Source organism: Oculina patagonica, chromosome 6 (genome assembly GCF_052425735.1).
Source record: "Oculina patagonica isolate OP01 chromosome 6, crgOcupat, whole genome shotgun sequence".
Taxonomy (NCBI): Eukaryota; Metazoa; Cnidaria; class Anthozoa; order Scleractinia; family Oculinidae; genus Oculina; species Oculina patagonica.
This window is the reverse complement of record NC_135763.1, coordinates 3,329,800-3,345,202: the sequence shown is the minus strand read 5'-3', so window position 1 is coordinate 3,345,202 and position 15,403 is coordinate 3,329,800. Positions and strand designations below refer to the sequence as shown.

General features: G+C 37.7%; 2 protein-coding genes across 2 annotated transcripts in view; both read left to right on the top strand.

Moving 5' to 3' along the window:
- LOC144656155 (coiled-coil domain-containing protein 81-like) overlaps positions 1-15,403 on the top strand; it is a 53,654-nt gene that overhangs the window by 34,773 nt on the left and 3,478 nt on the right. The gene's annotated exons all lie outside the window — the stretch shown is intronic.
- The window catches only part of LOC144656153 (inositol polyphosphate 5-phosphatase OCRL-like), a 45,025-nt gene continuing 31,510 nt past the window's right edge, over positions 1,889-15,403 (top strand). Inside the window, exon 1 of the mRNA XM_078516385.1 lies at positions 1,889-1,964. The gene's annotated coding sequence lies outside the window, so the exon portion shown is untranslated. The remainder of the gene's footprint in view (positions 1,965-15,403) is intronic.

Below are 15,403 nucleotides of genomic sequence, written 5' to 3'. Positions count from 1 at the left end.
AAGACTAGTTAGTTTTTGTAATTATTGTACAGAACTACACTGATAGAGCATATCTTTCAGATTATTTGTAACATTTTAAAGTAGCTAGCATTGATTACTCTCTTTCAATAGCAAACAAACAGTCTTCGCTCAATCAGACAGTGGTTGTGTTATTTGCTGCTGTCAATCATCTTAGCGGACCTCTCAGGAAACAGACGTTTACTTCAGTGGGTTCAAAAGGTCACATCTGTGTGTTGTGATTGGTAGATTTTGATCCATTTTGTTTTTTTCTTTTTTTTTCCAGTTGGGGATTGTCATTATTGTTATTACAATTGACAGCAGCAAAAATCCAATCATATCAAATGTAGTTGGATTTTAAACCTCAGAGTTTAAGTGCTATTGACATTTGGTGTGGTACATAATGCAGACAAGTATGACATTTACAGAGCTACTTGACCTGTACATCTCCACTACAGTGAAAAATAATCTTTCCTTATTCTTTAATCAGTTACATAAGTTACTACCTGGTTTGTCAATCTGTACTTACATTATTTTACAATTTTTTGAACAGCTTGATCATCTTTCAGTGGAACAGTGAATCATCTTTTCAAGAAAAGTCTCTAGATGTCCTGTATGTTTTGGCCATCCGCGGACCTTTTTCATATGCAACTGTTGCTGGTACTGTTACATGCTTTTTTGTCTCTTCTTGCAGTATCCCCATTTACTTAATTCTTAAAATATACTGTTGACAAAGAAATGAAGTTCTTTGATTTACCTTTAGAAAGTATAACACTGACTAATGTTCTGGGAGTGTTGATACAGTTGACACATGATTAAAACTAGAGGGATGGATAAATGTAGTGCAAGCAAAATTTGTCTTTTCAAACAGATTACACAACATAACACCCTCACTATCACAAACTTTATACATCATTAGATAGTTACATTAACAATGGTAAGTTCTACATTTCCAGTGGTTTAAATACCAGATTTCAACTTCAAATTGCCTGACACTAGCATATGAAAAATAATTAATGAAGAATAGGTCCCCTGATAAGTGATTGATCTGTGTGTTATCATAGTCTGTCATTTTTAACACAGTCATATTGATATATTATGTGATTTTGAGAGGATGGTGTAAATCATGGCATCATTTGAATGTGTAATTATCCATATCCGACACAGGCCTTTTTATGGTTTACGAAATGATTGAAATACATGTAACTACATGTATATAGATTGGTAAAGTTGCTTTCAAGCGAAGTGGCTCATCAGGCCAGAACTTATCCCGGTTTCTGTAGCATTAAGCACCTAGGAGTATTTCTCTACTCCCCCTGGATGGAATGCTAGTCCATTTACACACCTGGGTGGAGAGATGCACTATGAGAGTAAAGTGTCTTGCCTAAGAACACAATGCAGTGGCCCGGCCAGGTCTCAAACCCGGACTGCCCACTAACCATTAGGACACTGCGCCTCCCACAAATAGCAATGTAAAGTCGAAGTAAACATAATTTGATTTAGTTATAATTCTAATTTCTACTTGTAGATCAACCAGCTGTTGAAGATAGTAGCAAAGAAGGTAAATGAAAAAAATAACTAAAGATAATTTTGAAAGGATTATTAATATTTCTTTTGCAAGCAAATATGTAGCACAACTTAATTATTAATATAGTAAGTCCTTTGCAGACTGAACCCATTCAATGTGATCATACCATTCATGCATTACAGTATAACTGATTGTAAAATTATTGCATGCAAAATTGAAAGGCAAACTGAATCAGGTTATCAAAGAAAAGTACGTAGAAGTTACAGACAGTGTGTGTTTTTTAGACTGGTTTATCATATGAAATAACTGTGTGTTTATCATATTGCAGGCGTTGTTAGGTTTCAAATCTTGACTGATGACCAGACAAAGCTTGTTTTTGAGGTGAAGAAGGATGCTCAAGGAAAGAATTTCTTACTTGAATTGAACAAAGCTATTGGAGGTAAAGTCACTTCTTTTAATACATACATGTACTGTTAGGACACTCCAGGGGAAGAGAGAGGCAATGTTTCTCTGTATCTTTAATGGTTTGAAATGTTATTTTAAGGCATTACTGAGTTATGTTTTTTTTTATTTGCTTTGAAGCTTATAGACAAAGGGCTCATATGGTTGGCGTGCCTGAATTTAAATGGCTTGAGAAATATCAGCAGCTGATTGGAAGAAAAAGTTTTATAAACGTGGGTGAGTATTATTAATTCATGAAAAACTAAGTTTGAAGTAGTTTGCATGACTGTATTGTAATCTTTTAGCAAACAAGTCTACAGTACCGCTCAAAAGTAAGTTACCACCCTCGCATTAGAGAGGAGAATCTTATCTCGACTCTTGTCTCGCGAGCAGGGATGTCTACACTTGTCTCGCGAGATGCTAAAAAAAATGCAAGTACATGGCTCAAACTTCTCTTAAGGTTTTAATTATCTGTTGTTAACCATACAGTCACATAGAAACAAGCGAGCGAACATCACCTAGCAAAGATTACCTGCGGATGGAGACAGATAAAATGCGACATATATGTTTGACGTGTCGACCAGTCAGTTGCTTCTTCCTTAAATATAGCTTGTATTCCAAAGCAAAAGTCTTATATTTCACAAAGTCTTATTCAAAGTTGTATGTTTTAGCTGTCTGCAGTTATAAAATTAAGACCTCTAACTTTCTTTAAATTAGATGGCTGGCCTTGGAATCACCTTGAAGAAGCAAGCTCAAGTGGATTAGAAGTTGTAACAGGTACGTTATATAATTTTAAAAGCAAACTGAGTGGAATAACACTGCCATTCCATTTGATTCTTATAATGCTTAATATTCAATACATGTACACCAACATTGACAGCCTCAAATACAGAACTTTTGGCTTGATGTTCTCCACCTCTCAGTACTAAACATGCATCAAAGTTTTTGAGTGGCCATGTGTGGTTTAAGTAATGTTAAAATAAAGTAGACTTCGAGCAGTTCCTCTATTTTCTCAGTCCATCTAGTGTGAAGTAAAGAAGATTGTGGGTTAAAAATGGCCGTAAGAAATCTGCAGGTAAGATGCATGATTTCCCCCAGTCATTTTTACTCTTACGCTTTTTTTGCTTCATGCTCAATGGACTGAGAAAAAAGAGGGAGTGCTTCACCTCGAAGTCTAAAAATGAAGTTAACATATTATTAAAGACATCAAAAGGTTGCTCAAGAGTGTTACAGTAATGTAATGATTACAGTTTAACCAAGTTTTGTAATGATTACAGTTTAACCAAGTGGCCAGTTTAACCAAGTGGCCTGATGAGCCTAGTGGCTCATCAGGCCGGAACTTATCCTGGTTTCAGTAGCAGGAAGCGATTAGGAGGATTTCTACCCCCCCTCCCCCCCCCTTTCCTGGATTCTCTATTTTCCAATTACCCATAATGCACTTTGTTTGCCCCCCAAATTTTGCATAAACTATTGTTTTGGAAATATGCAGTCCTCCCAAGAGCATTTGAAAACAATAGTTTATGCAAAATTTGGGGGGCAAACAAAGTGTATTATGGGCAATTGGAAAATAGAGAATGAAATAATGCTAGTTGTAAGGTCCTCTCACCCCCCCCCCCCCCCACACAGACACACACACACACACACACACACACACAAGCATTAAGTGTCATTGTCAGTAAGAACCGGGCAAGCTCCACGGATCGAGGTTGCCCGATCCCCTTCAAACTTTCAGCGTTTTTTCTCTATCGGATATGATTACGATCAGTGCTATTCTTAGTAAAATAAAATAAATTCTTTCGGATTTTGACCACCCCCTAGTTTTTGGAGCAAATTAAGCAAGATACGGTGGAAAATTTATGTCAACTTCCACGGCTAATTTTTCTAACGTCAGATAACCCTTGATCATTTTTACGACTGTTACGTATTGTCCGGCATATAAACAACTCATTTCTGTAATATAAACGATTTTGGATAAAAAGCTTTACTTTGGCTCGACTCCAAATATTAGCATTTTTTGGTTATCAGATACAAGGCAATTTTTTGCAATTTTTAAAGCCAAGTTTCTCAGAAGTGCGGCAGTCTCCTTTGAAACCAAACATATCTTTTATGAGTCCGTCCATAAATCTAAATAAATCCGCAAACTCTCATTTGGCAAGTCAAAATCCCGTCGTGTGAACTTCCTCACAAATTGACCAAATTAGCATAATTTGATCTAATTTGCATAATTGTTGATTTCCCAGAAAATTGTCACGCTTCTTTGTTTCATGCTGAAGGTGTTTATTATCTTCTTTTTTAGTATTAATAAGCACGATAGACTACTTTCTGAGAATAGTAGGTATACTTAAAAGAATTTTCCCACTTACAAAGTAAAAGTCTATCCTACAGGCTTCCTAAGAATTTTACCAGACTTGCACTATGCCTATTTTTTTGGGGAAAACTTTACTGATGAGCTGTTCAGATGCAACCGATAATACACATCATCGTATTTTGTTTGTTATGAAACTGATTGGTTTTTCAGGCGTAAAAAAGTCCCCACGTTCGGACTGTTCGGTGTCTGATCATATGCTATATTGAGTATACGACTGAACTGAAATGGCACTTATAACTAACATTGTGTGTTGTATTTAATCTACAATAAAGCAACAAGATTGCCAGAACTAGTTAATCTTCATAACCAAACATCATGCCAAAAAGGTGGCCAGTTTAGTTACGCGTTGCGCGCAAGAAGCTTGTTACTACACTTAAACCAGAATTTAATACACGTTTCAATATTGTTTCAATTTTTTTGTTTGACAACGTGACAGTATATAGAGATTGTGTCAACAAAGCTGATTAATACGCTATTTTGTTGTTGAAATCTCCCAGCTATTTCGTATTTACTTTTGTTCTGTCGGGGACGAAAAATGAAACATTTTTTATCCTTGATCACGTCTATACAGTGACATTTCTTACAGCATGTAGTCTAAATACTAAGATTTTCACCTAACTAGTAAGATAAGTTCAGAGCTGAGTCCGAATGATTAATTTGGGTACGAACATCGATAGGGAATAACAGAATACGAATGACGAATTTTTACTGTGGAATAATGGAATAGGACACCAGCAAGGTATAACATAATTTTAATAGAGCTGTAATAATGGAGATGCTAGAGCTGGTTAATGAAATCTCAATTATTCCTCTTCACCCTTGCGTTTCTAACCTAAATGGCAGTAGATGTCTTTGGTAACTACATCTAGACAAATGGCATGAATAATAAAACTTCGCAAATCCAATTTTGATATCTAAACAGCAAAAGAGAACACTGACGATTCTACGTAGCTGGCGGTTTGTTGGCACGTAATGTCGAAGACGGGCTAAACTAGCCAATGGGTATCCTCGCGATTTAACATGTATTTAGAATGCCTGTCATCTCAGAGACTCTGTGTACCTAGCTTACAAGCCTTAATGGAGACGATGGGTTACAAAAAGCGACATAGGTGCATTTGGGACAATTTAGCTTATGTCATAGGTTCCTTGGCAGAGTGGCCACCCCCACCCCCACACATCCCACATCTCCTTTCGACATCCTTTGTGCCAAAATTATTAGTTATTAGCTATAAGCTTTTAGTTAAGTTACTTTTGAAAGCACGTACAAATTTCGGAAACTGCTTCAATGGCCTCGATGAAAGTCTTTTCTTGATAACGGTCCGCTTGTCATCAGATGTAGCTGCTTGCAGATTTCTTTCAGGACAACTAGTTTGAGAGGCAAATTTTGGTTTTAACAAGGTTGCAAATTAACAAGAAACAAAAATTGATGGCTTTGCTTGCCCATGTCATCCATCAACAAACTTTTGAGAGTGTCCAAGGCCATCTCCGACACCACGGTGAATGTCTTCCTTAGTGATCTCCTCAGGGTCAATACCCCTATAGCGCTGCACATCTTCTTGGCGTAAGATCATGCTGCTGCTCTGCTGTGCAGTCCTGCTCTCTCCAGGCTTAAAGGTGAGCTGACCATCCTCGTTTCTAAGCATCTTCGTCTCCGTCGTTACCTGCAAAGGATCGGCCTTGTTTCTAGTTCTTGCACGCTCATCGAATTTTTTAGTCAAAAATGTCTGGACGTTATCAGCCATTCTGGTCGAACACACAGGTATTAAAACAATAATAACAACTAAAATAGCGATCGCAACAATGGTCACTGACAAAGTCATCAACATCGTAGTCGTGACAATCACCATTTTCTTCTTCCTCCTCCTCCTCCTCATCGTTATCATCATCATCATCATCATCATCATCATCATCATAATCATCATCATCATCATAATCATCATCATCACCATCTTCTTCTTCTTCGCATTTTATCAACATCTTTACAATTATCGTACCACGTTTTAATGTGATTTGCATTTGCAGGGAGCCCCCATGTAGTATAATTTAGCCTCCAAAATGGTAAAAAGGAGGCAAGGGGAGAAAAAATCCGAGCGGTTTCCGAAACGCTTTTCCTTCCAGACCTCACGCCGGCTACCCACGTAACTTTTTTTGTTCCAGACCTCCTATTAGTAGAACATGTTTTAGATTTAATCATAGGATAGAATGCAGAGACATCATATTATTAATTATTTAAAATCAGCGAAGTGGCAAATTTGAATGAAAGCGCCCCAAGAATACGACAAGAAAGAGCCTTAATCGGCCCACTAGAGAATCTTATTCATTTGCCATTGAGACTCTCTTTAATATATATAATAAAATTTCAATCTCTGAACCCACAGCAGAGTACATTATCCCCCCTACCTCCCTGAACCACTAACCCTCCCATCAACAAGATAAGTTTCCCTAACAATTGGCTCCCTCCCAACGTGGATATTCGAATAAATATAGAAGTAGCCAGCAACAAATTATATAGGTTCCAACTATGCATGTATGTTTAGTACGCCTACCCAGTTCCTTCCTTTATGCTTTCCCGCGGTCCTCGATGGGTTTGATAGGAGCATTGTATTACTCTTTCTGTGTACCCAGTTTGCAGTCAACTTTTTCTATGTCTAGGATAAATTATCATGGGCATTTATGTGTCTTTTGTAATAACAATGTGCCCAGCTCGAGTCAGGATCAGATCAACTTTGCTAATGAGCCCTAAGCTGACACCCAGGCTTATAAGACGTGAGTCAGATAGATAGCTAGTTAATCATGATAGATGGATGGATGGACGGACGGACGGACGGACGGACGGACGCTTCTTATTTAAAGATTAGTCACCAGTACAATCTGCGATTGTGTGCCCTCTAAACTACAATATATTTTAACGTGTTGTTCTTAATTAGCTTTCCCTCTTCACTTTTAGTATGAAAAATATAATTCGGGATTATTACATTATTGGTTACAGAAAACGCCACAGCATACTAGTCGCTACAGGAGCGGCAGAAATAATTTTACATTCCATGTTCATGAAATAACTCAAGCGTGACAATTTTTCTGGGAGACATGAATTTCGATGACAAATGAAGTTTGGTCAAATTTCTAGGAAGTTTGTAGGAAAGAATTTTTGCTTTGTAAGTGGGAAAATTCTTTTAAATATACCTACTATTCTCAGAAAGAAGTCCATCGTGCTTATTAATACTAAAAAAGAAGTTAATAAACACCTTCAACATGAAACAAAAAGCGTGACAATTTTCTGGGAAATCAACAATTATGCAAATTAGATCAAATTATGCTAATTAGGTCAATTTGTGAGGAAGTTCACACGACGGGATTTTGACTTGCCAAATGAGAGTTTGCGGATTTATTTAGACTTATGGACGGACTCATAAAAGATATGTTTGGTTTTAAAAGAGACTGCCGCACTTTGGAGAAAATTGGCTTTAAAAATTGCAAAAAATTGCCTTGCATCTGATAACCAAAAAATGCTAATATTTGGAGTCGAGCCAAAGTAAAGCTTTTTATCCAAAATCGTTTATATTACAGAAATGAGTTGTTTATATGCCGGACAATACGTAACAGTCGTAAAAATGATCAAGGTTTATCTGACGTTAGTAAAATTAGCCGTGGAAGTTGACATAAATTTGCCACCGTATCTTGCTTAATTTGCTCCAAAAACTAGGGGGTGGTCAAAATCCGAAGGAATTTATTTTATTTTACTAAGAATAGCACCGATCGTAATCATATCCGATAGAGAAAAAACGCTGAAAGTTTGAAGGGGATCGGGCAACCTCGATCCGTGGAGCTTGCCCGGTTCTTACTGACAATGACACTTAACTTTGCCAGTACCCATTTATACAGTCACCTGGGTGGAGAGAGGCACCGTGAGAGTAAAGTGTCTAATGCTCAATAACACAATACAGTGCCCTGGCCAGGGCTCGAACTTGAACCACTGGATCCAGAGACCAGTGCCTTAACCATCAGGCCACTGCACCTCCCAATACATAGATTGACTTTCTCTTATTCTCGTGTGTTAATAGCCACAGAATCCAAACTAGATGACGCAGCACTGGACGTGTTTGGAATGCCAGGCTTTTCTCCATCACCCACCATCCACCCATCATTGTCGTCAGCAAGTCTAACGGCATCAGATGAAGTAGATAAGGGTGCTACTGACTCACCGGCACTACCCAGGAGATCTATTCTTCCAACTAGCTTTGGTGCCAGGGATGGGTTTATTAAACTCCACATGGCTGCAAGAGAATCAGAATATACTCATATAAAAAAGCTGAAGTGAGTTCACTTTGAAAATGTATTAAGTTTCCATGCACAATGTGACAATTTAATTTCTTGAAGAAGAAACAATGTTTACTTGACTGTAAGGCCCAGACCAAACATCAAACTTCACATGAGATGAATTAAATTGAGCGAATTAAGTTCATGATAAGTTTGATGTTTGACTCAGTTGAGTTTGTCCGACTGAATTGAGATCGACCAACACATTCTATCCGTCTGCTTTAGTAGATTTTCTTTCCGGGCCTAATGGGCAAGGGCTCAGGCAAATCATCTGCTGTCTAAATCATACTGAAAAGAAAACTAACACAAGCTTCCAACTGCCCCGGGCAAACAAAATTTATGAGCCACTTGTCCGAGGGGCAAGCTGAAATTGATATAGCCCTGATATAGCTGTAACTTCTCCTGGATCAGCAATAAAACAACTGAAAAGATGCTACAAATGTGGTACAAAGTCCATTAAGATGATTTTTTCCTGATAATAAAGCTACAGACCTGTCTTTTTATTGTGCAAGTGTGCATAATTTTATGGAATACTAAATTAGTTTTTCTGTGCTTGGTCAAGTACAGAGTCCTAGCAGGGTGTTACAAAATTATCTCATGATGTGATTTGTGTGATGCAGAATCTTTGTTGGAACATGGAATGTCAATGGCCAGTATCCTGCCGAGGAAGTTTCACCATGGCTCGCAGCTGATCATGACCCACCTGATGTGTTCAGCCTGGGGTAAGGAATAATTTCCTTTTACATTAACCACTAAGCTTAAGGGATGGACCATTAGAAATAACCTAAGGGGGGGGGGGGGGGGTTACTTTTTCCAAAAAAATCCTGCAAGCAGTTGTGCCTTTTAAAAATGTGCAATGGAAGAAAAAAAATCCTGCAGACGAGTAGGCCTTAAAAAAATTCCTTACCTCCTTCAGTTATTTCTAATGGTCCATCCCTAAAGATTGCCATATCAAGTTACAAATAACAGCAGAAGTTTTGTTCTTTTAGCTTCCAAGAGCTTGATCTCAGTGCTGAAACATTGCTAAAAAATGTTACTCCAAGAGAGGATGAGTGGCTAAAGATGGCCGAGCAAGGACTCCACCCTAAAGCCCAGTACACTAAGGTCAGTACGCTACTTTCATGTCTATTTTGACGTGCTTTTGAGACGTTAACAATTATTTTTGGCTCAGACTAGAGCTGAAACTCAGAAAGAAGTAATTTACCATCAGCATTTGTTTCCACACATACAGGTGAAGACCATTCGTCTGGTTGGCATTTTACTGATGGTGTTTGTTAAGAACAAGTATCTGCCTTATGTTACTGAAGTTGATGCTGAAACTGTAGCTACTGGCATCATGGGTCTTATGGTAAGGGCCAAGATTTAAGTCTTGAGGATTTGTTAATTTTCTCTTTAATTAGCTCTTAGTTCCTTGCCCTCGGGGGGATAGGGCCATCTTAAATTTGTCCATTGTTTAATAAGTTTATTTCTCATTGAGACATTGAAGTTATGTACATAAAGCATTCAGGTCAGCAGATTAAACTACATGTACAGGGAACTAGATTAAGTGTGTAATCATTGACAGACTGAAATTCTTTCAGAACAGGACTACCAGTGTACCAGTAATTCATGTGTTTCAAACTCCAAAAATTCTCACAACAGAGTTTCAACTTCTTTTAATTTCATGACCAGGGGTTTTGGTAGATGGTTGTGAGAACTATTTTTTCCTTAAAAGTACCTAATACTGCTTCATGTTGTTGGGTGTGCAGTGACCTCCTAAGGCACAAGTCCCTAAGAGGGGGAAGGGGAGCTCAAACAATTTTTGGAGACAAGAAAAGCAGTTGTCAGACAAGTTGTCACTTCACTTTGATTCTCAAGAAAAGGCAAAACACTTTGCTTCACTTCCAAATTTAATCCCAGCTGTTTTCACAGAACATTATCTTACATGCATTAGGCAAGCGGACAGTCCCTTAGTGGAAAGCTTCATGTTCTGATGTTTTTTGTGATCTCTGAACTATACTCTAGTGGTATTTTAACATTTTTAGTGAAAAAAAACTACCGGTATCAATAATAATTAATGATATTAAAGTAATGGGTTTTGCATGTTGCAAACAACCAGGCATGTTTCTGTGGTCTCCAGCCTCTTCTGAAAATTCCAGGTAATGCTTATATTTATTTATTCAATTGTTACATTTACATTATCATTATTTTTTGGTTTTAAACAGGGTAACAAGGGAGGTGTAGCCATTAGGATGCAGATCCACAACACAAGTATTTGTTTTGTAAATTCGCATCTCGCAGCTCACACAGAAGAATTTGAGAGAAGGAACCAGGTAATAATGTTACTAATAAACATTACAGTTGATTTCAGTTTACTTTGGCTGCCCGCTTTGCAAAGTTCGTTGGGAAGTTGCCAATTACGTTGCGAAGTTTGCGAATCAAATTTCGAACTTCTATACAAAGTTTGCAACCTAGGCCCGACTGAACTTTCCAAGTTTGGTAGTTGAGAAGAAACAAGACATGTTGCTTGAAAGTCATGTCGTTATCTGAACTCGTTGATTTTAGAACTGGTCAAGGAAAGATGAAGTAACGAAGTGTAAGACAACGTTTCGCATCAGCGATCACGCAAGTAATTTGCCGATAACTAAATTTTATGCATGCAGAAATTTGGTGTTTAACGATTTCTGCGAGGCATCATCATCAATTTCAAGTCTCTGCGTTTGTAAGCCCGATAAAACTGGATGGTTTACCCATATGTAAAATTGATTTTAATTGAAGCCGACGCAATGCGACAGGGAAGACTAATTTGTCGGGACAACATGTTTACGGCTCACTGAACATAAAAGTTTTCGAACCTTTTATATTTTTATTTTTATGACATTTGTTTCCAACAGTTTAACGTAGCAAAGCCCTTTTTGATAACATAATTTCAGAAGGTTTTTATAAATTTTGGCCGAAGTTGGGAACTTTGTATCAAAGTTTGCAATTTGATTCGCAAACTTCGCAACGTATTTGGCAACTTCGTAACAGAGTTTCCAATTTCCCAACGAACTTCGAAAAGTGGGCGGCCAAAGTAAACTGAAATAAACTGTAACACCCCAGAGATTGCCAAATGGCACATGAGCAAGGAGTAAAAATAAAAAAAATATAATAATTATTGAAAGTAACCTTTGTGGTTGGAAAAAAAATCTCCTGGAGAAAAAAGGACCATTGATAAAAAAAGAAATACATGTTTGGACCTTATGTCCAATTGCGGTTGAGATTGTTATCAACATGGGTAAATACTTTGTTGTCCATTGCCCAATGACTGACTGATTTGAAGCTCTGATAAGACCACAGTCAGGTCAGTGTACATTGGCTAACTGGAATTAAATTTGTAAACCAAACAATATTAATGATATTATTATTATCTTGTCTGAATACAAAAATATCAAGATGTTTTTTCAACCAACAGGACTACAGAGATATTCTAAGCAAGCTGGAGTTTAATGGGTCTCATGGTTCACCTTTCATCACTGATCATGAGTAAGTCTGTACATGTAGTACTATCCTATGTTACAGTGAATGCATTGATGTAACAGATTCTCTGTCCCAGCTTATAATTACAATAAACAGCTCCTAATAGAATTGTTTAAGGGTCATAGTGGGATTTCATGCCATGAAATGTCCAAAACTGAGGTGGCTCCATATATACATTACATGTAAATAAAGTTACCTGTATATTGTTGAATAAGCTGCCCAGAAATCAAAGACCTGGAACAGAGGCGGTGGAGCATTTTGAAATGGGGAGGGGGTCGCCGTATACCGAAATGTTTGTTTGGGGGGAAGGGCTACAGCCCCCTTGCCCCCTTGCTCTGCCATCTACAGTTCATGCAATGCATGCAAAATCCTGTCAAGCTCAAACTCTTCCTGTTCCTTATTAGGGCTGTGTTCTGGTTGGGAGACTTAAATTACAGAGTTAGTGACATGGATACAGATGTGGTGAGACGACTGGCAGACAAAGGAGAGTATGAGGAACTCCTAGTCAATGATCAGCTCATCAAACAAAAGAATGATAAGAAATGTTTTAAAGGATTCCAAGAAGGCCGCATCAAGTTCAAACCAACTTATAAATATGATCCAGGAACAGATAACTGGGACACGAGGTGCATTATTACATGACATGCTACATGAATGACATCACCTATAAATAAGATAATTAATGTAACTTATGGTACTGTTGAACTTAATCAACTGGTGTACATGTATTTGCAAGCTACATGTTATAACATAAACAGCAACAATTATTAGTGTTTGTTTTCAATGTTTAGGAACAAAAGTTTGATTTGGTGGGGTCACTGCGTTTTGTTCTTGAGCAATACACTTAACTCTCATAGTGCATCTCTCAACCCAGGTGTACAAATGGGTACTGGCAAAATTAATGGTGGGAGCATCCCATCCAGGGGGGACTAGAAATACTCCTAGTCGCTTTATGCTACAGAAGCCCGGGATAAGCTCTGGCCTGATGGGCCACTAGGCCTGAACACTAACTTTACCTTAACCCTGGTTTATATACAGAGTGCTAATGTGCCTCACAGGATGGCTTGTAAAATCTGATGCACAATTTATGTGGTAATGAGGGTTGTACAAAAAAAAATGTAAAAGTTACCAATTGTCCATGTTAAGCTGGTCAAACTAGGAGAAAATGTTTGAACTTTCAGTGAGAACAAAAAAACACACACACACTGCTAATAGTAACAAGATGGTTTTGTCTCTTATAAGGGGTTGAGAATAACTGTTGAGTGAAGGGTTGGATATATAACTAAGTATTTTGACCTTTCTTTCCTTTCTTTTTCAGCGAAAAAGGTCGTGCCCCTGCCTGGTGTGATCGTATTTTATGGAGGGGATCTCAAGTTAAACAGTTGGAATATCGTAGTCATAATAAACTTAAACTCAGTGACCATAAGCCTGTCAGCTCTTTGTTCGAAGTCGGGGTGAGTGTTAACCATGCACAAGTGTTAAAGCCTGTTATGTGTAACTTCACTCACTTCTCTCAAGTTGAATTGTGAAATTAGAGAGGCGCTATTGTATGGAAGTATTACCAAAAGGATGCGCAAGCAAGGTATACAGAAAAATCTTCAACTAACATCATACTTCACATACAAGAAAAGGTTGCCAAAACCTTGCTGTGTGGCATTATCATGTTTAAACAATAGGACCTGTGAATTGAATTTTACGAGTTAATATGCTTTATGGCTCTACAAAGTCTCAGAAATTCATTGACCATGTAGCCCGGAAATCTTGGGAGAGCTTAAATCAGAACTTCCAGCTAGTTCATTACCATCAGTCCATCCATGTTTCTTCTTGTTTAGGCATTATTATAAGTATTGTTGTTAGTTCTACCACTTGCTGATAGAAGCCTGGAAGCTTTTTATTAAAAAATAAGTGTTTCATTGTCTCGGCATGCATGTGGTTATACAGTTGCCCCTCTAACAAATGTCATTGTCACATGTTGGCAGGTCAAAGTGGTGAACGTGGAGAAAGAAAGACAAGTAATGGAAGATGTCATCCGCACTCTTGACAGGCATGAAAATGAAAACCTACCTCAAGTACAACTAGGCACCACAGAGGTAGGGTATCGTGCATGCATTGGAAAATTTTAACCATTGTTTATTAAAGCCAAGCTTGCAAAATTCGCTTTACTGATTTCTATAGTTTGGTGTAACATCAAGACCATCACCCTCGGCTTGATCGCTCTTGGAAATTGAAGTTCTGCGTGCGTAAAACGGGTTGTTGAAATTAAAATCATAAACAGTGCCTATTAGAGGCAATTTTTGATGAGTGTTGTAAACTAGTTGCCCACCCCTTCCTCCAGGGGTTAGGCTGAGAAGACCGCTGACACTTCAGACTGTCGAAAACCAAAACCAAAGTAATCGCTCTGGCCAATCACAATGGCCACAGGCAATCCAGTGAACCAATCAAAACGAAGAAAGTACATGTAGCCGGCACAAGGAAGTGATGTTTGATTTTGGTTTTACTGCTGATTAATTGAGAAAATTGCACAACTTTTTTAAACAATCACAAAGCATAGTATTGCAAAACCAAAGCAAATTCAAATTACTTTCAACACTCATTGACAAGTGAAAACCACTCGATGCCACTGTTTAGAGCTGGTCTTAATAAAGTCTTATTTCTCTATGCAGATTATTTTTAAAGATGTCCAATTTCTTGAAAAACAGACAGCCACCTTGGACATTGTTAACACTGGTCAGGTGGGATAGCGTTAACTAAAACAAAATATCATTGCATGGTTATTGTTGGATTTTGTTTATGACTCAGCTACTTGCTTGCTTTCTACTTTAAAGTATGCTATTGTGCATTCCTTTCCTGTGCATTTTGAAACTTGCAAGTCTATTAATTACGTCATGTGATGTTAGATGATGTTAGATGACTGTTTGATTGATTGACAGGTAGCAGCTCAGTTTGCTTTCATAGCCAAGTTAGACGAGACTGAGTACTGCAAGCCTTGGTTGACAGTCAAGCCTTATATGGGAATTATAATGCCAGGTAAGGTGTCCAAAGATTAAAAGAATTTGTCAAATTGTACCTATATAAAAATTGTATCAAATTGTATCAATATAAAAAAGAGTGCCACGATCTTGTTTAGAATACCCTAAAGTTCGGAAATTACACGTTACATATAAGTTTCCTGAAATAATACTTATATAATACTTATATTGATACAAATTGTATCATTATAAAGAAGGGTGTCACGATCTTGTTTGGAATACCCT